General features: G+C 37.5%; 1 protein-coding gene across 1 annotated transcript in view; it reads left to right on the top strand.

The window, feature by feature from the left end:
* LOC106784821 (UPF0489 protein C5orf22 homolog) overlaps nt 1–23,330 on the top strand; it is a 435,726-nt gene that overhangs the window by 361,838 nt on the left and 50,558 nt on the right. The gene's annotated exons all lie outside the window — the stretch shown is intronic.

Genomic DNA, 23,330 nt, shown 5'->3' with positions numbered 1-23,330 from the left:
CAATCTCTCCAATGAACGATATCGTTCAAGGAACCTTCCGAAAGGCGAAAATCCGACGAAGAGATCGGCTCGGAAAAGATACGTTTCGAGATAAAAGAAAGATGAAAAAGTTCGAAATAGGATAAATCCTTTATAATATATAATATATTTACATACAAGAGGCAGAAGTTTATTTTATTTGTAAAAGTAAGTCGAATGAAAGGAGTACCATTGTTTATGGTACCGTGTTAGTGGAAATTGTATTTCAAAATATTTAATTTAAAAACCTTCTGCTACCATCAATTTTTAGGTAATCATGGAAGCAACTGCATTCAATTAATCTTTTCTATATCACCTTTCTGTCCGAATGGTAATGATTTGGAAATCGTCGTGTATAATATTCAGCTGTTTCTCATAGTTCGATTGATAGGAAAAAACTAAACGAAGAAGAAATAAATTGTGCGGCTTAAGACATAACGTAAACATAACAGAGATCAGCACGACAAAAAATATTACTTTTGAATAACATTATACCTATATGAAAATAAAAGAAAGTAATCTATTGTCATTTAGTATTTAGTAAAATTAAATATAATAATCCTAAGATAGATTTCTCTATATAAGAATTTAGAAATTTTGCATTATCAGCAAATATCAATTGATTTAAGTTTACGGTGTAATCGGATACGAATACTTTTGTGACCTATTGTATAAAGTTATATTACTTTATATAGTATATCTTATCAAAATATTTATATTTATACATAATAATGTTATCCTATCTCTCCTAGGTTGAGTGTTAAAAAATGTTAGATAGAAATTATTTAACAGGAATAAGTACGGTTTTACGCATAACGACACGACTATTGGCCATTCAACGATCTCGCGGTTTTGCGAGTGGTCGTTGGTAGATTATCGCATGTAGAAACATATCCCACATAGATATATATATGTACTTACCTATGTATATATGTATATAGTAGAAAGGCATTAACATATAGGTACGCATAGTTCGCAAGTTCGTCGTCACTCATTCCTCTCGAACGCGCGCATAAATCCGTTTATGAGCGTCGTGTCACGAATTCACGGCTTGTCGCCGATTTTATTGCTCGACGGATCGCTCGTGTAGTGCCCCTCCGGCTTTTATGTCGTTGGATACGACTATTCGAAACTTCCGGCATTCCGTCCGTCGATGCGACGAAGTAAAAATGCGTAAGGTGCGAACGCGCGACTTCGCGCTATTTTACCGTCTTTACTTCAAACCTTCTAAAAGTGATTTAGTATCAACGTTAACTTATACGCTTCTTCCCTCACGATAGTTAAACTTCTAGCGATGATAATTGTCACAAATTGGTCCTGTAAATCAGTCGAACGGACGTCACAGACAATCCTTATCTTTTTTTTTCTTTTTTCTATTCTACTTTTTCTTCTTTTTCCAACAAACTCTCTACGACGTCGAAGAATTTGCGTGATAGTTTGACGTAAATAACAATTAAGTAGAGACTATAGTGTGGTTTATAAAAGTCCCATTTGACTACCTCTTAACATTCACCTATTCTCTTTTTCCTTCTCCTTCTTCTTCCTCGGCCATTCGTTTTTATCACGCCAAGCATAAATCCCAATTACTCGCTCGTGGTGCAAATAATGATCGATAATTAGCAACGGCCGTCGGCTTCTAAGGACGGCTTTTTGCGGCTAAGTAACTTCTCCTTTCGAAGCAAGTTCCCTCCTAGATGAAGCGAACGTTTAAACGTGTATCCTCGATACAGCTAGCTCGTGTCTAGCCGCGTTAAACATCCTCGTAGATATTCAAGGGAATGCGCGTGCGCGAGCACGAGCGATCGAATGAACGATTCCAAACGATATTCCATGCCGATATAAACGGCCACTCTTTTATTTCTTCTCGCTACCTTTCCGATCCTTGTCGAGATACCGACTAACACGCGTTAAGGTATACCTATATTGAAACGATCGAGAATATTATTTAACGCGCTCCCATGTTTCCTCGTTCGATCTTGTTGCCTTTCGGCCTTCCAAGGGAGGAATAAATTCAGCAAAATTTACTTAAAATACAGAAAAAGACGGTACAAAAAGAAAACAGACAAAAGGGTTTAAGGAAAACAAATATAAAGATCTTATGTTCGCCTTCGTGTTATTTTTCTGAACATCTCTTCTATATCGCTACCGATCTTGTCACGATATATACATATGTATATATGTATGACGTTGCATAATAATCGCTTTATATTCAACGGTATAATTATAGCATAATCGATCGATTAATCGACTATCGGATATCACTCTATCGGTTCTTGAGATCGCAGCGGTAACTCGAAATACGTGATAATATATGCCTTCTTGAAAACGATCTTACACGAAGCTTTTCGAAAAAAAGGCCCTTGCTTTTTCTTCTCCTCCTCTTTCCTATACGCTGTATACCCGCATAACGAAGTTCAGCTGTGCGATAAAGTACAGATGAATATCCGATAATCGTCGGGCGTGCTAGTAAATTTCTTTCTAAATCGGTAGTCGAAGCGTGCAGGTGTATTACAGGTGCGATACCTGTCGTCGAGAATGACAGTGCATATGGGGCAGGTGATCTCTCTCGAAAAGGAATCTCTTTGTGATCGACGATCGATCTCAAGAAGTACGGCCTCGATTCTCGTTGCCCCTACCCCACCTCTTCATCTCTCTCTCATTATTCTCTACGAATCGAACCTGATCTTAAGCTCGACGCGATCCCAAAACCGTTTCTACCTAGACTACCTGACTTTCCATAGAACGTTATGGTCCGTTGCGTGGTATTCAACGGTGACGATAAAAGAAAAACGTTCGAATAACGTACACGTATTATATATTTACTCACGTTCATTTTAGTCGACAAAGGAACGTGAGGCAGAAAGAAAGAGAGAGAGAGAGAGAGAGAAATATTTAAGAAAAAGACTACCGTTTTCCAGACACACATACATACACATATATTTTCTCTCTATCATCGATCTATGGTGCATCGTATTGACACAGGTGTAAGTAGCTAACTAACACTAATTCTTTTTGACCCTTCATAAAATCGATCGAGAACGATCGGTTTTGTAAATGTAGCCTAGAGAAAGCTAGAACGAAGACTTACATCTATCGAAGGCTAGATAGGAGAGCCCATGGAAATTGGCAATTATCGCAACCCATAACTAAAGGCTCGGCCGTGCACTCTATCGAGACATAAGGTTTGCTGCACGCTCGGCACTTCGAGACAGAGAGTGTGGGGTCATTACGCGATAATTAGAAATTAAAAATCGGAAGGCAATACCATCGCCATTCATCTCTCTTTCTCTCCCTCTCTCTCTTTCTATACCATAGCAAAACCTATCTATCTCTACCTTGTTCGTTCTTGTCTCCCTTCCTTCTTTCTTTATTCTCTCGAGGCGTGCTCGGTTCACTGCAGTTAAGCGCATCGTCAGCTGGCGAATTGCATTTCTGCAACGACGTCTATACGATGGGTTAACGAACCTGGCGCTATATTCCTTCTACCTCCCTCTCTCTCTCTTTTTTGTTTTTCTTTCTCTCTTTTTCTATGTCTCCTTCCCCTACCAGAGTTTCTTTTACGATGCAAAACGTCGAAAAGGAGCGGCCGTGGATATCGAATTGCCGTCTAAGGTGAACGAAGCATCGAACTACGAAACGCCACCTCTCGTTCTACTTCTTTCAGAGAAATACCAACAAAGTCTTTTACGATCGTACGATCTACTAACGTAACAATGTGCGTAGCTAAACGAGCGAACCCGTCCTCGTTGACTTTCTACGTGACGCAACTTCCCTTCGTCGCAACACGAATCTCAAATCCATCGAACGGATTCCTAACGCAACTCGCGTCGGTTCTCGGCTCTCTCGTCTCTTCTTGGAAAAAGGAGTAAGTAGATCCCGATCCGATGTCGTGTTCTACAGCTAAATTGTGTAAGAAAGAAAAATCTTTCAAAGACAAGACATTCTCTTTTACACGTTTTCTTCGTTTATTTCTTTTTGTTTGTTTTTCCTTTTTTCTTTTTTTTTTTTCCCCCTAGACCATGTCCCGTTTACAATCAGAACGATAAAAGGAAAGTAAAAAATTGTCGAAGGAAGTGAACGGATTTCGAAGGATTGTCTTCCGAATCCTTGAACGGTCGGAACTAAACTGAATATTAATCACCATTCACGCGCCCTTGAAATAGAAATATCGGTGAGCAGACATTCCTCGGACAGTGCTCGACTCGTTTGGTGTGAAAGGGTCGTGAGTTGCAGGTGTACGTAACAGTACGGTTGGCGTTTCCACGTGGGAAAGAAAGCGTTCCTTCTAGCGCGAAGCAACGCCCAAGGAACTGGTTTCCACGTCCTCCACCTTCATCTCCTTCTCCTTTTCCTTCTTTCTTCTTCTCTTCTTCTTTCCTCTTAAGGAATCATCTATTCTGTTCTCTCTCTCTCTCTCTCTCTCTCTATCTCTATCTCATCGTCCCTCTTTCTTTTTTTCTTTTTTTCGTTTTATCTTTTTCTCTTTTTATCTCTTCGAGCACTCTGCCGCAAGTGGCATGTACCAGTGGGCGAACAAACGAACAAGTAAAAAAGAGAAATATAAAGGGAGTTTTACGAGTTTCTAATGAGAAGGGGTTGCGTTAGCATGCACAGTCAGTTAGCATGTATGACGCATAATCCTTCTAACCAACCTTTACATTACCACCAGTTCACGAAAGAGTTGACTTATCCGTTCCTAGTCTGGATGAGGAACGCATGCTGAGCGTTCTCATCTTCCTTTATATAGAGTAGAAACACCGGTTTTGGATACTATAATATTTGTGGACAGCTTGTACTTTACTTTGATATATTAGGAATATAAAATATACTATTACTGTAGTAAGTGTACGAAAAGTATCCTTGAATATTCTAGAAATATCTGTGGTGTGAATTTGTTCCATTTTAATAACCACTCCTATAAAATAATCACTCTTGAGTAATTTTTATCATAAGTGTTAAGTGTAATTTTAATTAATCTATCCGAGTATGACAATATTTAATTTATAATAAAATACTTAATAGATTTTCTATAAAAGAAACGATTTCTTTCGTAATCAACGTGACTTAATTATCCGCTCTCTTCGTGATCGTAAAATATCAAACAATTTAATAATTTGAGTTGCGTTCGTTGGACATGTTAAAACATTTTTTCTTTGATCGTAAATAAAACGGAACAGCAGCAGGTGTGTACTGTAGGAATATAAACTCGGTACGCCCACGTACGCCAAAAGTAGTCGAAATATCGTTCGAGTACGCTAACCATTACGATAACACTCGATTATCGCTAATTCATGAAAATAGCATAAGTGCAGGTTACGCGTCAGACGAAATACGTTGGCAATTTCATTTGATCCTGTAATGGCCGGGCACTTTATCTGAACGGCTCCTATGTAATCATTCGATTAAAATTACGCAGGAGCATTACGATGCTCGTTAGGCAGATGCAACCGAAAACTCGTGGGACCTTGAACTTTAACCATCATGATTTGGGTACGTTTAAAAATGACTCTTTTATCGACAAGATAATGTATGGATCGATGTAAGATATGTTAGATTTTTTTAATTTTAATCAATCTTTGATAGTTTATTTAATAAATGTTTATTAACTTTCCTTAGAAAGTATAGAAAAGAATATAGTAAATATATCTATAAGGCAATATATATATAATTAATTAATAGGATAGAATAGTAAGTGTCTGTAATTAACTTACAATTGTTTTGTTACTTAGCTTCTAAATTAGTAAGCAACTTCTTTATGTATCTTTATAGCGTAACTCTTTAGTTTAACAAAGTAATCTAACTTCTTTTCTTGACTTCTTAGCATCACTTCGTAACATAACTTCTTCGCGTAACATAACGTATCTTCTTTACTTCTTCTTAACTATAATATTCGTAACTGTTCGTTTTGTCTTCTCATTACGTATTTATGGATATTATTTTCCCTTACGGCTTATCGTCCCTTTCCTTCGGGCGTACTTCACCTTAAACTACCCTTTCGGTAGAAATTTCCACTTCACATCATCGCGGGTAGCAATGGATTTCATGATCGGCATGTTTAATATCACGTACGCCACGAGTATGTACATACTTATCACACATACTAGTACACACACACTTTCTCATTTCTTCATACCACAATAACAGGGAATGACATTTCTTATATTGTACTAACAGAAAAACATCTTCGCTTATCCTATAAATACCTATTTATACTTATAAGAAGGTCGTTTTTACCTTTTCTAGAAACGTCTATTTTCGTTTGTTTATGTGAAAAACGTATTTATCCTATCTTAGAAATAGCTACTTAAATCTAACTACAAGGAAAAACATTGGCGTTCATATCTGACAATACACGTTCTTGAATATTTTTATTTTATCGTTTCTCGTCTTATTCATATCTTTATATGAATAAAATTAATGAATTCTCATTTACGTCTTATCTTTATTTAATATTTTTCCCCAATCCCAGAGATATTACAAATGTAATAATAACTAATTGTATCTTGGTATATGTATCATTCATTATACGTCAAAATCTAATATTTTTTCACATCATACTACATTCAATCTTCTTTCTTTTTTTGCTGTTTCCAATAACTAATCGCTTCTTCCTAGTTTTTCGCTAATTTCATTTCCAACTCGTCATATATCATAAGATTCTCTAGTTTTATTTACCATTGCAAATGAGTTTAAGCACTCTCCAACTAACAAGCAGTAAAATATACATATTTCTCTCTCTCTCTCTCTCTCTCTCTCTCTCTCTCTCTCTCTCTCACTCTTTCTCTTTCTCTTTCTCTTTCTCATTCTCATTCTATTACTCTTCTTCTTCTATTCCCTCTGATAATATCTATCATTCATTTAAACGGTAAACCTATTACTATTTGAACTGGTAAACTTGCATAAATACGTCTTTTTATTGTTTCTTGTCGATATGTCATAGTACGATCTTCTCGTTATACCTTCTTCGAAGAGTATTAACGACACATCCGAGTAATCGATTCTTTCAATAAAAACCTTATTCTCGAGTCATTAAATTATAGAATTTATGTTACCTATCTTCATGTTTTTCTATATCCTCGAAATCTCGAGTGAAGGATAAAAGAAAATATTTCTTCGTCGAAAGAAACAACAGTCGAGTTTCTCTTATATCTTACGTTAGATATCACCGTGGCAGACATCAAAAAAAGACCGGATGTTTATTTTAAAGAGAGAGAAATGGATTGAACCGTACGGATGGTATAACGTATAAAATGATTTCCGTTGCATGGAGACATCGACATATCTAACTCATCTTACGACATATAAAGAAAACGGTAAAGGACTGTGTTAAGGAAAAAAGAGAGAAAGAGAGAGAGAGAGGGAGAGAGAAAGACGAGAAAGAAAAAGGGAATCTGCGAAGTGCTTCAACTGAGATTGTCAGAAAGCGAGAGAGCGAAAGAATACGTAGTAAGAAGAAAGGCTTGCCAATTTGTCGGTCGGATTTATGTGAGTGCAACGACGTAAATACGCGCCTTTGCCTTCCTTTACTTTGCGAAACAAGTTCGGCAAGAAAGGACGGAAAAAGAAAAGGAAATATAAGGGTAAGAAGAAAGAGAAAAGAAGGAGAAAAGAAGAGTAGGAAGAAGTAGAAGAAGAAGAAGAAAAAAAGAAAGAAAAAATGAAGATAGTAAGCTAAAGAAAAGCACCGTTTTTATACGTATCGTGTACGTATGTATACCAGTTAAGATATAAAAGAAAGAGTAAAGGGTGAGAAGGTGGTAAAAAAGAAGAAGAAGAAGAAGAAGAAGAAGAAGAAGAAGAAGAAAGAGGAGACAAAGGTGGTTAGGAAAGATGGTCGTAAACAACTGTCGAACACAATCTCCTAATGCGCGATTCTCCTTTGGCACGCGGGATATCCCATCATCCTTTTTACTTCTATCTCTCTTTCTCCTTCTCCTTCTCCTTCTCCTTCTCCTTCTGCTTCTTTCTGTTTTCCCGTTCTCTTTCAATCCTCCCTAATAGGAACTTATATCCATAGGATTCGCAAAAACCTATCGCCATAAAGTTTGCACTTTTTTTGAATAATTTCTTCAAAAAGGTATTGTACGGGCAAACATATCTATGATTTACTTTCGAAATCATTTTTATACGATCTTTTTTTATCAAGATTTCATTTTTCTGTTTTTTCTTTTTTCTTCAAAGATCTGTTTAAATATTTTACAAAAGTTATTTGCGTCTTGCCTGATATTTATTCATTGACGTTCCTCTCGCAAAACCGGTTTAAAAAAAATCTCGATTAAAGCACTTCATCGACTTCCTTCGCCATTCGCCGTTAGCTCTTTAATTAAATCCGGGTAGTTATACATTCATTAGGAAAATTACACACATCAAAATTATGTATATGCTCTAACTCGTTACTTCACCTAGTATTTTTTGATTTGCTTATGGAATACAAATATAATATCAACATAATCGTTGATTAATAGCTTTTATAAATAGACAAATTGCAATAATGTCGACCGGTTTTCGAAGGAAAATATTTTCTTTTTTCTTTCTTTCCATTTTGTTTTTAATAAAAAATTCTTTTTTATTATTTTATTATTTGCGCTTTATCGAATTTGCGATAGAAACAGTAGAATAAAATCTATTGGATTAGATGCCTTTTAGTATAACGTCTAGATAATATTCTATATCGTAAAAGATAACAAAGTAACGTTCTATCGTTGGAAGTCTATATGCACGTAACTTCCATATCTCAAACAAGTCGTCTAATCTGTTAAAATTCGTAGCGACATCGGTATCCGGAGATACAATCCGCCCACTTCGTAGAACCGGTGATCCGTATACTTGTCCGACTAAATAGCATATTAATATCATGCATATGCATACAGTAAATGCAACGCATTCTTTTTCTCAACCTTTTTCATATTATTTTTCATATTATTTTTCAGAATTACTCGTTCGATAACAAAAATTCATTTCAAATTATTTCGTCGATACATTCGTCAACTATCCTTATTTTGTTTCTATTTAAACATATATTTAATTCACTGATCTGATGGCAAAGAAAAACAATGAGATAAGTTTAAAAAGATTCAACTACAATCGATTCATTTAATTCATTACGTATCATTATGTTTATCGATCCGTTCGCTTTGGCGAACGATTTGGAAATATTTTTTGGCCGTTCTAAGAGATAGAAAAAAGCCTGTCATAGAGTACGAAAAGAAGCTATCCAGCCGGATATCGACGGAGCAGATGAGCTACCAATAACTCAATGTGCGCTTATAAACTGATCAGACTTTCAACCTTCCTCTCTCTCCACTTTCCTTCTACCCCGCCGATATCGTCAACTCGACTCGGTTCCAATACCTTCGAGTTCCTCTTACGCCCTCCACAATTGGAAAGAGGAGGATGAGAAAAAAGACGACGAAGACGACGTATTACTCGAGACTCCTCTGGTGGAGAGTGAAATGCAAGCGAATTTACCGCACGATTTAACATCCCCTTCGACCTACGGGCATTCATCCACCTTTCGCGTTGCCAGTAGCGAAGAGTTAGAGAAAGAGAGAATAAGATAAAAGAGAGAGAGAGAGAGAGAGAGAGAGAGAGAGAGAGAGAGAGAGAGAGAGAGAGAGAGGAAGGTCGAATTCCTCGTAACTCGAGGCTAACCGAATTTCTTGCGTACGCTTCGGTCTTGCGTATGCAACAACTCGCTATCCGATCAGATTCACCTTGCTTGCTTTCTCGGAGTATCAAGGATCTACTTCATTTTTTATCCTTCGAAGGAAACTACTGATCGTACGGACGAAATGAGTAATCCGAATTGTCCGTGTATAACTAACTAACCGGCTGAATTCGCTCGGAAAACAAGTTTAAAGTAATTTTATCGAAGCAAGGCGGATATATTCTTTTATATTTACGTAAGATGCAATCATTGCGTAATCATAGAAAAATTTAATTTTACGACATTCGTATCTTTTTGTTTGTTTTAAAATTTTGTAGTATATTTTGTTTTGGTTTTTTTTTCTATAAGATTGGTGTATATATAAACGCCTAAAACATAGCAACTCAAGTACGTATCCGCATGAAAGGATAAGCTCGTTTAAGGGTTAAGAGTATAGACTTAGCCTGAGGATCTTGATACAAGAGAGTATATCCGGTTGCATACTGGCAGGCGACTAGTCCACGCTCAATCCGAAAGGCGGAGGAAAATTCTATCGATCTAGTTGCTACGCGGTCTCATCGAATTTCGTTTACGAGAAGGATTTTGTAAGGACAAGCGCGATCGAGGCTATAAATTTAAGGATTTCTCCACCCTCCTCGACGAATAAATTTTACCTGGTATTACCAAACGAGACATATAATCTCTCTTTCTCTTGTATCTTCGCTAAGATACATTACGAAAGAGACAATAAATAGCTATGTTATAGTGTTTATTCTATGAACTATTGCAACATAACATCCATTCAAATTGTATATTTTAAAAACTCTTTCGTATTCACTAATATATATTTTTATATATTTAATAATACTTATTATAATGGAGACAACCATAAAAATTGATAATTTACACAACGAGTTCTTTTACAACATATAAAAAATAAAAATATAACATGACTCAGGGATTATTATAATCATTGTGAAATAAATGTTCCGCGTTATCGTTCGCGATCCGATAAAGAACTTGAAAGTTAATAGTCGTAGCCCTTTTTACCATTAGGATTTCGTATCTACACAGATCGTTTCAAGAACGTGCTCTGGCAATGCTTTTACACTCGTAATTAAAATTTCAAGCGTTTAGCTGTGGAATGCGTGAGCCAAGATAAAAGAAGAAATACGAGTTAACGAAATTCATTAATTTTATATAAGCAATCCTTAGAATGTATTTTAATAGTATTAAAAAATGTATTTCTTCGAGGATTTATTTCTATCGCTTTAAGTTAAATTCATTAATTTTGAACAATTTAAAGAAGAAAATCAAATTTGATGGTTTAGAAACATTTTTAAAATCGGTTCTCACAGAATGAAACCATTATTTTTTGGTCCCTTTAATTTTTCCAACCCTACAAGTTCGAAGTAGTGTATTAGTAGAATGGAAGACCCAAATTCCATATGCAAATGCCCTTTTTCTTTCTTTCATTCATTCTCACGCACACGTATGTAAACGCAAAGTGAATAAGAAGAGAGGTGAGAAAGAAAAACGTACAAATACGTGCGACACTTAGCGCCTCGCGAACCCCCACAGGTCACGTCGAGAATTTGAAAAGCCACCACCTGAGGACGTGTCAATCGGTCCACATAATTCGATTTGAATAATGAACGAAGGTCCCCTATGCAAATTTAACCATTATGACAAGTTCGAGTAACGGTTCTGAAACGATTTATTTACCTACTCTTTCTTTCTTGACTAACGGACGTTGTATTTTCGAAGGGAATACGTCTTTAAAACGTCCCGAAAGATACGTTTTATTTTGAAATGAAATTTGTAAACGTAGATTAGAAAATTATAATTAGAAACGTCGTTAAATTGATATGAAATTAGATAAATATACCGCTAAGTATTTATATACTTATATACATACTTTAAAAAGAGATAGCGCTTAAGTATCGTCGAATTTCTCATAGAAAAGAAAAGAGCTAAACGAATCTTGCAGGAAGTTCTTCAAGCTGTCGCAGATTACGCATTCAATCACGGAGGAACGCGCGACCGTGTCGTGGCTTTCGTACGTGGTGCCCCTTCCTATAGACTTTAACGACCATTTGGCGATAAGTAATGCATGGATAACGTACGCGACGAAGGGAAGAAGAAAATACTTTAGTGGAATGCGTAGAGCCTCGGCAAGATGCACCAGCCGGGTCTCTCACAATGGCCTCTGATGAATACACCTATACATTTACATGGCAAATGCCTTCTTTTCCTCGAACGACTCCTTAAAAGAGGAGATACAGCTTTCTTCCGACTTTTGAATATAAACAAATGAAATTTTATAACCGAACAAAATAAACAAAAAATTCCTTTCCCTCGAGTGACCCTATCGTTGATAAAAAAATTATAGTATACATAAAAATATATATTACGTAAAAATATATAATACGTAAAAATATATAATACGTAAAAATATATAATACGTATACTATAAATCTCCTATCAAATATTTAATATATACTTCAACAATTTCGAAATATTAACTATAGACTCTGAGTTCATTCAAATAAGGTACTACCATGATAAAATTTTATTAACTTACAAGATAAAGAAAAAAAGTACCTGAATGTAAAGAGAAATTTATGTAAACATTTTAACAGAATTTACAAAATAATAAATGTTCCTCGTTTACGTTACAGTATCCTACTTGTTAGAATATTCCTCCGTCTTACTCTCTCTCTCTTTCTCTCTCTTTCTCTCTCTATCTCTCTCTCTCTCTCTCTTTTTCACTTTCACACTCAACTCGTAGCATCCTTATTAAGCGTTGACCGAAATTCTTTCTTGGCTCGATCCCTTTAAATTGCACAGGGTGGCACAGTTTACACGCGACCTTGATCTTAATAATAGTATATGAAGCGACGTCGCGTTCTCTATGCAATACGACAGCTTGTAGTAGTATACTCGACGAAGAGGGGTGGGTTCATGTTCCGGAATTAATTAACCTACAACCCTTCTACGCCAAGCTATTTCACTTCCTTCTCTCTCTCTGTCTCTTCCATCTTTCTTTCTCTCTCTGTTACCCTCTTACCCGCTTACTTTGGAAGCACCGAGCGTGCCAGCCATTTTGTCCTCGACTCTCGCTCTCGAAATTCCATTACCCACTTTCTCCAGCCCTCGAAAGCAGCTCTCTTCATCTATCCACTCCTCTCCTTTTCCTTCCTCATACTATACCCCTCATTTCATTCCTTCCATCTACCAGCGTCATTCACGTGTAGTTTCATCCCTTACTTCCGGTCAGAACTTTCTCTTCTTCTTACACCACTCGAGTTTAGTCGTACTCACGATCGATGTAATTTTCTTTTCCTTGTTTCAACTTTCTCCGAAGTGATAAGATTTTTACAAAAAATTATATGCTGATTTAAAATCAATATGCTATCTAAAATGTGACTAATCTTTATCATTTTCGATAATTTATTTAGTAAATTTGATAAAAATCACCCTTACGTTATTTTTCACGATAATTTTTCTAGATTTTTTGGTTATTTATACATAATTAGGATATATATATATATAATTTTAAAGAATGTTTAACGGTAAAGGCAACTTAATGAACAGAGAAAGAAAACAATACACGTGGTTAAATGTTTACCACGTTACTATCAAAGTTACTCGCAAGAAACAGGATAAAATGCGATGCCAGCAGAGCTTTTATTAATATTCCACCCCATCTACCGATTATCCAGTCCTTCGAAGTCTTAAAGAGATTGCGGGTTATACGGTGGTTGGAGAGAGAACGTGAGAAAGAAGAAGAATCATCGTGGAATATCCATAGCTTGGCGAATGAAGGAAAAAAGAAAAAAGACTAAGTATGGAAGTCGTCTTGTTGGTAGCCTGAAAGGAGGAGAAAGAGACGCGACCTACCCTAACTTTACTCGAGCCTCGAGTATTTAACACCCTTTTAAACGCAAACTGCAAGATTAACAAAACATTTATTGATGTGTATGATTCATTTAAAAATACTTATAAAACATAATTTACGCGAATATTTGAATAATTAACAATGATTTAAAAAAAAATGATCTTAAAAAATGAAAATAATAAAAAAGCTATCGTTAGTATCGATGATCGGCAAGAAAGAAATGTAAGACGACACCTAAGTCGAAGGAAGAAAAAGGAAACGGGCAAAGTGGCAGCGGTAGAAACCACGAAACATATTTATTCAGTAAGTTCACTATCCGACACGATGCAGCGCGGCATTCGCATGAGTAATCTGCAAACTTTCTTAGGAAAACTTGCGCTCGAGTACCTACCGGGAGTGGAGTAAAAGGGGGTGGGAAAAGAGAGACGGATAGAGAGGAAGATAGAGTGAGAAAGAGAGAACTACTGGAGAAACCGGTGGTTACTTTTAGCCCTCTTCTATGGGAGAGGAAAAGGGGTGAAAGTATTCAACCTGGGGGTTGAACCGCTCACGTTGCCTCTCTTTTTCTTCTTCTTCTTTCTTCTACTACTTCTTCTACTTCTTCTTCTTCTTCTTCTTCTTCTTCTTCTTCTTCTTCTTCTTCTTCTTCTTCTTCTTCTTCTTCTTCTTCTTCTTNTCTTCTTCTTCTTCTTCTTCTTCTTCTTCTTCTTCTTCTTCTTCTTCTTCTTCTTCTTCTTCTTCTTCTTCTTCTTTTTCTTCTTCTTCTTCTTTCTTATACTTCTTTTTCTTCTTATTCTTCTTCTTTCTTATTTCCTCGGTGAAGATTTAGTTTCTCTTTCAAGCAGCCCTTCACAGCTTTCACATCTATTATCATATTTCATGGGAGAGACTCAAAAACAGCCAGATTTATGAACGGACTTCCGGCCAAATAAACACGAGCCGCGAGCCCGCCTTCGGCATCCAAGGAATGCTCGAGTGACAGGATGCGAAATGGACCGACTTCAGCGACCATTCTCGTCAGAGTTCGAGAACGTCGTAAAATCATTTTTGGGGGTTTTCATAGTTTACTATTTCAAAAGACGAATTTCTCAACAATACAATTGAAGACTTTATTTTCAAAGTAAAACTGTAATTTCATACCTAAGATTAAATTGTTTTCAAAACGAATCAAGCCCTCGGGAAACACTTATAGTCGAGTTTACACAAGACGCAACCCTTGTCGAATTGAGGAACCCTTCGATTGGCACAAAAGTTGATACCTTTCCCGCGCAAATGCAAAAATTAGCATAAGCCAATCGATGTGTTATACCTCCTTTTGGGCTCGTACGTTTAAGCTCCACCATGTTTCCATAGAAAGACTAACGATACGATGTTTTTCTTCGTGAAAATTACGTGATAAATACTCACCCTTTTAAATAAAATACATCTTCGACAAACGATTATATTCTTGTAGATATTGAATTCCACTGTTAAATAAAATATAGAACGAAAGTTATTAGTATTTTGTCAATGAATTCGAAAAGTAAAACGATACATTTGAATCTATAGTTCACAACGTGAACTAGGATTAGAAGAATAACTTCATGCGCGACGAAAGACCATAATCGAACTGTAGGAGCACGTGACATCGAAGGAAATTTTCGCCCTCGAAATTCAAGAGGAGCACGCATACTCGCAAAGGAACCTTCGTAGTAAGCACGTGCAAGTTTATCGGAAAAAATAGCACCCAATCAGAAACGTAGACCGTGTGCACCACGCTCCCTACGCGATGGAAAGTACATGTGTCTATGGAATTTGGTATGGTCGCTATGACAACCCCGTGCCTTCCTTCCAGGGATGGTCACATCACAACGAATGTCGTCTACTCGCTCCCTTTTTTTCTTTCTTTTTTTCTTTCTTTCTTTCTTTCTTTCTTTCTTTCTTTCTTTATCTTGTTCTTTATTTTTCTCTTTTTTTCTTTTTTTTTCTTTTTTTTCTTGACGTAACAAAATGATATCTATGCACGCTTCTTTTCGTCTTCGATTCTATGTCAACGATAACTTGTGTTATTGATAAAACAGAATACATGGATTTTTAGTAAAAGTAGGTCATAAAGAACTACACATAAATACTCGATTATTATAAACGAGACGGGGATGAAAAATAAAATTACATTTTATTTGAAGGTATATTTATAATACATCGATATGTAATGCCTACTCTCTCTCTCAACAAGAATTTATTATATTATACATTTATTTATTCTATACTTTAAAAACCGATGTTTCTTTTTTTCTCTTTTTCTCTTGCATTATATTTACGGACACAGTATTTCAAATAGAAGAGTATTTGTACGTACCACATGTAGATAGAAAAAGAAAAGAATAAATTCAATTATTAAATTGTAATAATAACATTAAATAAATACTATACAACTATGAAAACATGCAAATGGAATTAAATGATATGTTAGTTTTGATATATTCTTTATTTTTTGTTTCTTCCTATTTATTTACTGGAAGCAAATATAAGACAAGATGAAATTTGAAATAATCTCTGACAATATTAATATTTCAACTTATTTTTATACAGGATATATTAGCACAGAAAGATAACGTAGGTTAAGTATATTATATAATTTATATAGAAAGGACCATCTTCAAAGAAAATGGCTAAACGCCATACCGGCAAAAAATTTCAACTCGCATGATCGCGCTTATATACGTTCGTTTCCACGCGCCCTGTAGTATACTCGAGTAACGTAGGAGGGAAGAATAGGATGGCGTACGACCCCACCAAGGCGGACGAGAATCGATCATACGTGATGGGAGTTTTATTCTTATTGGCAGGACGAAAGCAGCCCTCAGGCTCTCGAAAATTTTCCACACTGACTGTACACGAAACAAGATAGAAGAGAATAAAAAAAAAGAAAGAAACGAAAGAGAGGGGTGGATGATCTCAAGTACTTGTTACGTAAGGACGAAGACAACCGATCAAACTCTCTTCTGTCTAGAAAAAAATTGTTTTGGCCGCGTGTCATTGAAGGGGAATCACCTTTCTTATATCGCCCTACGAAAAAGCTCTATCGTGATCGATAAAAAACTGATCATCGTTCTTTTCAAGCAAGATCGACTTGCTTGTTTATGCATAGCTTCCGAATACCAATTAATTCTCTCTTTCTATACATATGTATATGAACGCGTAATAAAACTCAAATCTTCCCTCGAGATTGTGGTTTAAGCAATCGGCCAGGTATTTGTTTCTTTATCTACGAAATCAAAGTCAAAGGAAAATTACAAGAAGGGGTAGGGTCTAGCTTTTCAACCTAAAGCTTGACACTTTTTACAGCTTCTCAGTTATCCTCGAAGTAACAGAGATATCAAGTTTTACTTCTAGCGAAATCTCAAGTAACCTCTCATCCTCCCCCGGGCCCTTAGCTGCAAATGCCCCACATGGATTTACGGAAAAAATTCGCACGAGGATTTTTTACCTCAAGCTACGATTCGATCTCGCTTTATGGAAGTTTCTAGTGCGACCTTATCCTCGACGGTGTACTTAATAAACTAAATTCGGAGGGTCGAGAGAATCTTACTCGTCGACGGGCAAACGGTGTCATTTCACATATACATATATGCATACATGCGTACGTATACATATCAGGCAGAACGTATATGTGTACAAAGTAGCAAGAAGAACGCGAAAAAAGAAGACGCATGTTTTTTTTTGTGGGTGGGACCACAAAGAAGGCCCTAGAAGCCCGCCTTTATCCACCCCCCCCCTTGGAAACTCGTGTGTTTGGATTCCCTAGATACGGCACACGCATGTGAGGCCAAAAGCACACACTCGCCTTCACGTATTGATTCCATTCTCGTTCTGGGGACTTCTGCCCCCCCCCCTTCGCATTCCGCTCCTTCTCCCCCACTCTATCTCACTCTCTCCCTCTTTCTCTCTCTCTCTCTCTCCAGTTCTTCTAGCCTCCTTGCTTCCACGCCACCTTTCTTTCGTCTTTTCCGTCTCTGTTGCTCTTCCGGATGGAACCAACCCCGTCGTTCGCTTCCAACCCTCCCTCCCCTCGCCACATCCCGTGATCTGAATTCTTTCTATTTTCCGTACATCCCTCGTCGTACCACACCCTCCTGTCATCCAAAGTCTTTTTCTTTCTCTCTCTTACTCTTCTACCCTCTCGAGCTTTATTCCTTACTCGACATTGTTACCAACGTGCATCCCTCCTATCGCTTTCCTCCAGCAATCCTCTGCTAGTAGCGAGGCGAACGTCGCGCTAAGAGAGGATCCTCTTGATCGCGAAATGATATATGACGTCGCGCATTTTCCCGATATACATAAAAGAAGAGAATTTATGAGATGATCGAGCCGAAGCTTCTCACGGATTGCGCTCGATTAGTTTGTAGATTAAATTACCGTTCCGTTTTGCGTGATAATAATCGACAAAAATAAATGACAAACAAAATAATTTGATCAACATTTTATTACGAATTATCATTGAAATATAAATATACCATAGATTGCATATAATTTAAAGGACTATTAGATCGATCAAAATAAATATAAATCAAGAAAATTAGAAATACCAATTAATTTGTTTAACAAGTGGTTGTACAAACGATGAGCGAACAAAGAGAGAAAGAAAAGTAGTGGAAACAAGTGGTAACAAGGTGAGGCCTTTAAGTCGAGATTAGAATCTCCCTTGTACCACCGTCTTATTCTTCCTCCTTTCGAGCCTTATCGTTCTTTCTCTCGAAGCAGCTGACGTAATTTAATTCCCTCAGAAGGGAAGCAGAGATGCGCTTACCACGACCTACCCTTACACATTAATTATAAAGGGGAATCTGTATGCTCCATTTCTCTCTCTCTCTCTCTCTCTCTCTCTCTCTTTCTTTCTTTCTTTCTTTCTTTCTTTCTTTCTTTCTTTCTCTTGAAAAAAACTTTCTCTTTCTTTATCTTTCCCCGACTGTAAATGTATCACGGTCCTTTGTTCGTTCGAGTTTAACGCGACCTTGACTCCTTAAATAAGAATTACAAATGTAGAACAAATATAGAAAAATATTTCAAATTGAACCCGCGCTTTTGAGAAATTTAAAAAACAAAAAAAGAGAACAAATGAATAGACTACGGAAAGAATGTGAAAGTTTCATAGTTTATGTTGTATCTAAAATATAAAATGAAAGGATATTCAGAATATAAAAGAAAAATGAGAGAGATAGGGAAAAATAAATTTCGATGTAGATCCTTATTTCGCCCAGAATTCACGACAAAATTTCATTCTCTCGCGACGTACGCCTCATCGCTCGAGCGATATCGAGAAACGCGCTCACCTGTCGGTGTGTACACCTGTGCGCATGAAATCGTACAAACAGACAAACACTCTTATGGGTAGGAGCGCGTGGCCGATAAGGGTTTGCGTGCACGGTTCTCGAGACGAGGCCGGGACATATCTACGATATTGGATGTAGGAAGAGAAGGGTATATACCGGGAGAAGTAGAGAGAGTACAGAGGGATGAAGGGAAAGAGGATGGAGGAGTCGAGGGGATCGCTGCGACGACCTGGAGAGGAACCGAAGGATGGGTGGTTAAGGGTGGTTGTAGAGAGAAGAAGAAGAGGTGGAGATGGCGAAGGAAGAGTAAGAAGAAGAGGAAAAGGAGGAAGAGGAGGCCCGTGGATGTCGGGACGTCAGTGTCGGGAGTCCGGGATGCGAAGGAAAGTCCCACTCGCTCTCAGGGGGTGAGCAGAGTGGAATGAGTGAGTAGAATTGTGGAATAGGATGGAGTCTGAGGGTGCGCCGCTGAGGCAAAACTCGTACGCTCTTCTCCTTCCATCTCCTCCTCTTCCTCTTACTACCAACGCCCAAATCGCTTTCTATACGGAGCACGTATGTGTGACTCCCCTACCAACCTGTATTCGGCATCTAAAGTATAAATAAAACACAGAACGCCGCCGTTCCTATCGTTTGGCTAATGGGAACGAATGGAAGGGTTCATTTCTTTTTAAATAAATCGCATCGAACTATACCGTCTCTATTTCTCCTTTCTTCCGGTCATTGACTCATCAATCATTTCAAGAAATTAGGAATCATTGTTGAAATTCTATTCGTACCTATCGAATTTTCTACTTCAAGAAAATCAAAATATCTACATGTGTCATCTACCTCGTTGATAGGTACCACGAAGGACTTCGATTTTCTAAATTCGACTTTAAAACCCTCGCAACCAACTCGACAGCCTTCTGCCAATAACGTCGGCTCAAGCCCCTCCTCCCTTCTTCCCTTAACTCCCTTCCTTCCTTCCTATCCCCCTTTCTATTACGTTACCTACCCTATCCTACTATTCTTACTATCCTATGCCATTCCCTTTTCCTCCTACGCGTTCGCCTTTTTTCTCTCTTCTTCAGCGACGGCGGCATTCGTCTCACTGCCAAGTTCTTCTTCCGAGCTTGGCGGCTGCTGATGTGCCCTCGGGTTCGGGCCGACGGACAGGCAGACGTTTCAAATCTCGTATCGTCTCTCGTCGTATTCTGTCTTTCTCTCTCTCTTTTTCTTTCTTTTTTTCTTTCTCTTTTCCTTTTTCTCTCGCAACATCTCCCTCTAGCGTGCTAACTCGTTCTATTCTACCCTCTATTTCTCTCTCTCTCTCTCTCTCTCTCTTTCTCTCCCTCTCTTTTTCTTTCTTTTTCTTTCTTTCTCTCTCGCTCTTTCACAGCTTCATGCTTATACTCGACTAAAAGACGTCGACTCAGCTCCCTTACCTCCCCCACTTTCCATTTCCATCCCCCAAACTCCCGTTGGACTTTTTTCTCGCTGCGTGCGACGCGACGATTTCGATTCTACGATGACGCCTATCCGAGAGTAAGACCGTTCTATAAATTTTTCCCTACCTCCCCATTTCCGATCCTTCGCATCCTTTAATCTGCTTCTAGAAATAAAGGAATCAATATATATATGTGCATATATGTATATTCTCTCGAAGTAGAATAAAAGTAGTAGTCGCAGTGCGCACATTGTAGAACTTAGCGAGAGGCATCGGACGTTAAAGAGGAAGGTAAACCTTCTAACTAAGTCTGAAATACTCCGAAATGCTCCGCTGCTACGGCCGGGCTCTCTACGTGTCTTGCGAATCTTCGCTCCTAACTGAATTTTCCTCCTGAAATATTCACAACGCGTTGCTTCGCTCGTACATATCACTCCGGCTTCGCCATCTCGCGAAGAGCCCAATGTCTTTCCTTTAAGTTCCTTTCCCCGTTTGTTCCTCCTTTTTTTATTTTCTCTTTCTCTCTCTTTCCTTCTTCTGTATTTTTTTTTATTCTTCTCCAAAAATCTTATCCACACTAAATACGTTTGACCTAACTAGTATCTTTTCAAATAACAATTCCTTCCCTTCGATACAATATCCTTAACTAGTTTCATTTATTTTGAAAAAAAAAACGATATCGTATATTCATCACGATATACCTTGATCTTACGGAATAATAAATTTAAGTATGATGATGGAAAGAATGTTGCTAGGCGGAAAAGCTTGACGGTGTATGAAAAGGGGTAGTAAGAGATAGTAATAGGGAATGAGGTATCTTATGGATGAGAAGAGAAGGAATAGGAAAGAAGGAGAAATAATGGTGGAAGAAGAAAGAGAAGGAACAGAAGTCGTAGGGTCTGGGACAAAGGGGTTTGTATTGAAAGTCGGAATGCAAATGCGAGTAACATCGACACGGTATCTCCATTCGAACGGTTCCTAAATTTGTCCTGGCATTCTTCTCATCCCTCTTCCTTCGGTTTCACGATCACGACAAGCGCACACATTGTTGGAGGAACAAGAGAAAGAGATAAAAAAAAAAAAGAATTGTATTCATCGAAACGAAGCGTTTCCAAGGACATACATGTTTAAAAGAGAAAGAGAATCGAAAAAGGATAAGAAGAGCAATCAATAAGGCGTGCAGGGTTTAGTATGATAATCAATGATCAAATAAAAGTAATGTCAATTGTGTATTTGTATGTGTGCGTTTTTGCGTGCGTGTAGGTATATATGCGTATACGATAAACATCAATATTATATATACCTGTCTGCTTTCTGGTAATAGAGATATGTTCGTATTTATTAAATATGCACTTCAAAATCATATTTTAAAAATAAATATCAAAATCACATAGCAAGGAGGGGAAAGATATATTTTGTAAAAGGAAATGTTAGAGAGAACGTTGTTCCTCGCTATACTTACTCATCGTAAATGGAGACGATGCGAATCCTATGGGAAAAGACGTTTCGTAAGAATGACAGAATAAGGAGATGGACTAGTCGAGAAGGGTGGAGAAAAGAGGTGAATGAGCAGAAAGGGTGGAAAATATACGGACAGAACGACACGATGATTGGGTGGGCGGAGGAGAGCCTCTTCCATATTCCCATGAGCGACTTTTTCCTGTTCCGTCACTCACCCGATTGTTTGTATTCGATCAAAATTCTATTATTCCTAACGTGCGTGGGACGAGAAACCATCGCTGTGGAGCTCAGTGATCTCTTCTCGCTACTACGTAGGGCTTTCCCCGATCTCTCTATCTTTTTCTATTATTTTATCCGTGCTTACGTTGCCATGAAATATTTCGAAATAGACGACGGTACATGATAGTATGCGTACGCGTATTTTTTCAAGACAAAAAGCAATCGTCTAACAATAAGTCAAGGAAAACTACGGCGTACGCGTATATATATATATTCACGTACAATCTGAAATAAAAAAAAGGAAGAAAAAAATGTCCGCTAACGGACACGGCAGAAGGAAGGAACCATTTTTGAAAGGGGATTGGTAGGAAGGCAAAGGGCAACAGCCACCCTCAAAATAAAATCCAAGCCCTCGACGTGTTCTCTTGCTAACCCTCGTCGCTTCGTGTACACTGCCTTAGCACCGCCACCAAAATTCTCAACGATTTCAACGACTAAAGATATCAAGAACGATAATCGCACCACCGTTGTTCTCTTTCTTTCTCTCTTCTTCTTGAGAAATCATCGTTTTCCAAATTATCCTTTCTAAACGTCGGAGTCTTTGCTCCTTATGAAATTACCATGAATACGGAAACTTCTGACGCTCGGGCAAGGCCATGAACGCGCAACCTTTCGGAAAATCGACGATATGAAACACTGCCACTTTCCGCTTACGCCCGCGAAAAATGGGAATGGGGAAGAAAGAACACGGCTTCTTGGCTTTGGCCTTGGCTAAAAATATTGAATTCACCCGACTGGAAGACCATAATTCTCTGAAAAATGCGTTCCATTTCGGTGCCGCTAACTGCGAAAGGGATCGCGCTTGAACGAATATAATTAGCAATCCCAACTCTTGTTCATCCTAATTCTTTTTTTCTCTTTACTTCTGGATCTTTTTTATGGCTACAGTACAGAATAAAAACGATATCTTTAGTTCGTTATTTTTCAAAATAGAAAAATAATATATCGTTGAAGAAATATATTATACGTTTCTCTCTCTCTCTCTCCCTTTCTCTCTTTCCTAATTCTAAACAAATTTGTTGCCTTAATTATTTTTTCAAACGAGGTAATTATTTGTCGAACTATATTTTATACAAACTTAACCATAAAAAAGGTAATGCAAAAAGGAACAAGAAAAAAAATCTATCGTATGTATATAGGGTAGATACTCATACATGGATTGAATTAGTACGTGTTTACAAGCAATGCTAGTTACCAACTGAAAAATATCTTAAGACTCAATTACACGGATTTACGAGGTAAAGCGTAAATATGTATATACATATAATATATATATATATATAT

Source organism: Polistes canadensis, unplaced genomic scaffold (genome assembly GCF_001313835.1).
Source record: "Polistes canadensis isolate GaletaPanama2010 unplaced genomic scaffold, ASM131383v1 scaffold_41, whole genome shotgun sequence".
In the NCBI taxonomy this organism is placed as follows: domain Eukaryota; kingdom Metazoa; phylum Arthropoda; class Insecta; order Hymenoptera; family Vespidae; genus Polistes; species Polistes canadensis.
Note: the sequence above shows the minus strand (reverse complement) of the source record. Positions and strands in the feature narration are given on the sequence as shown.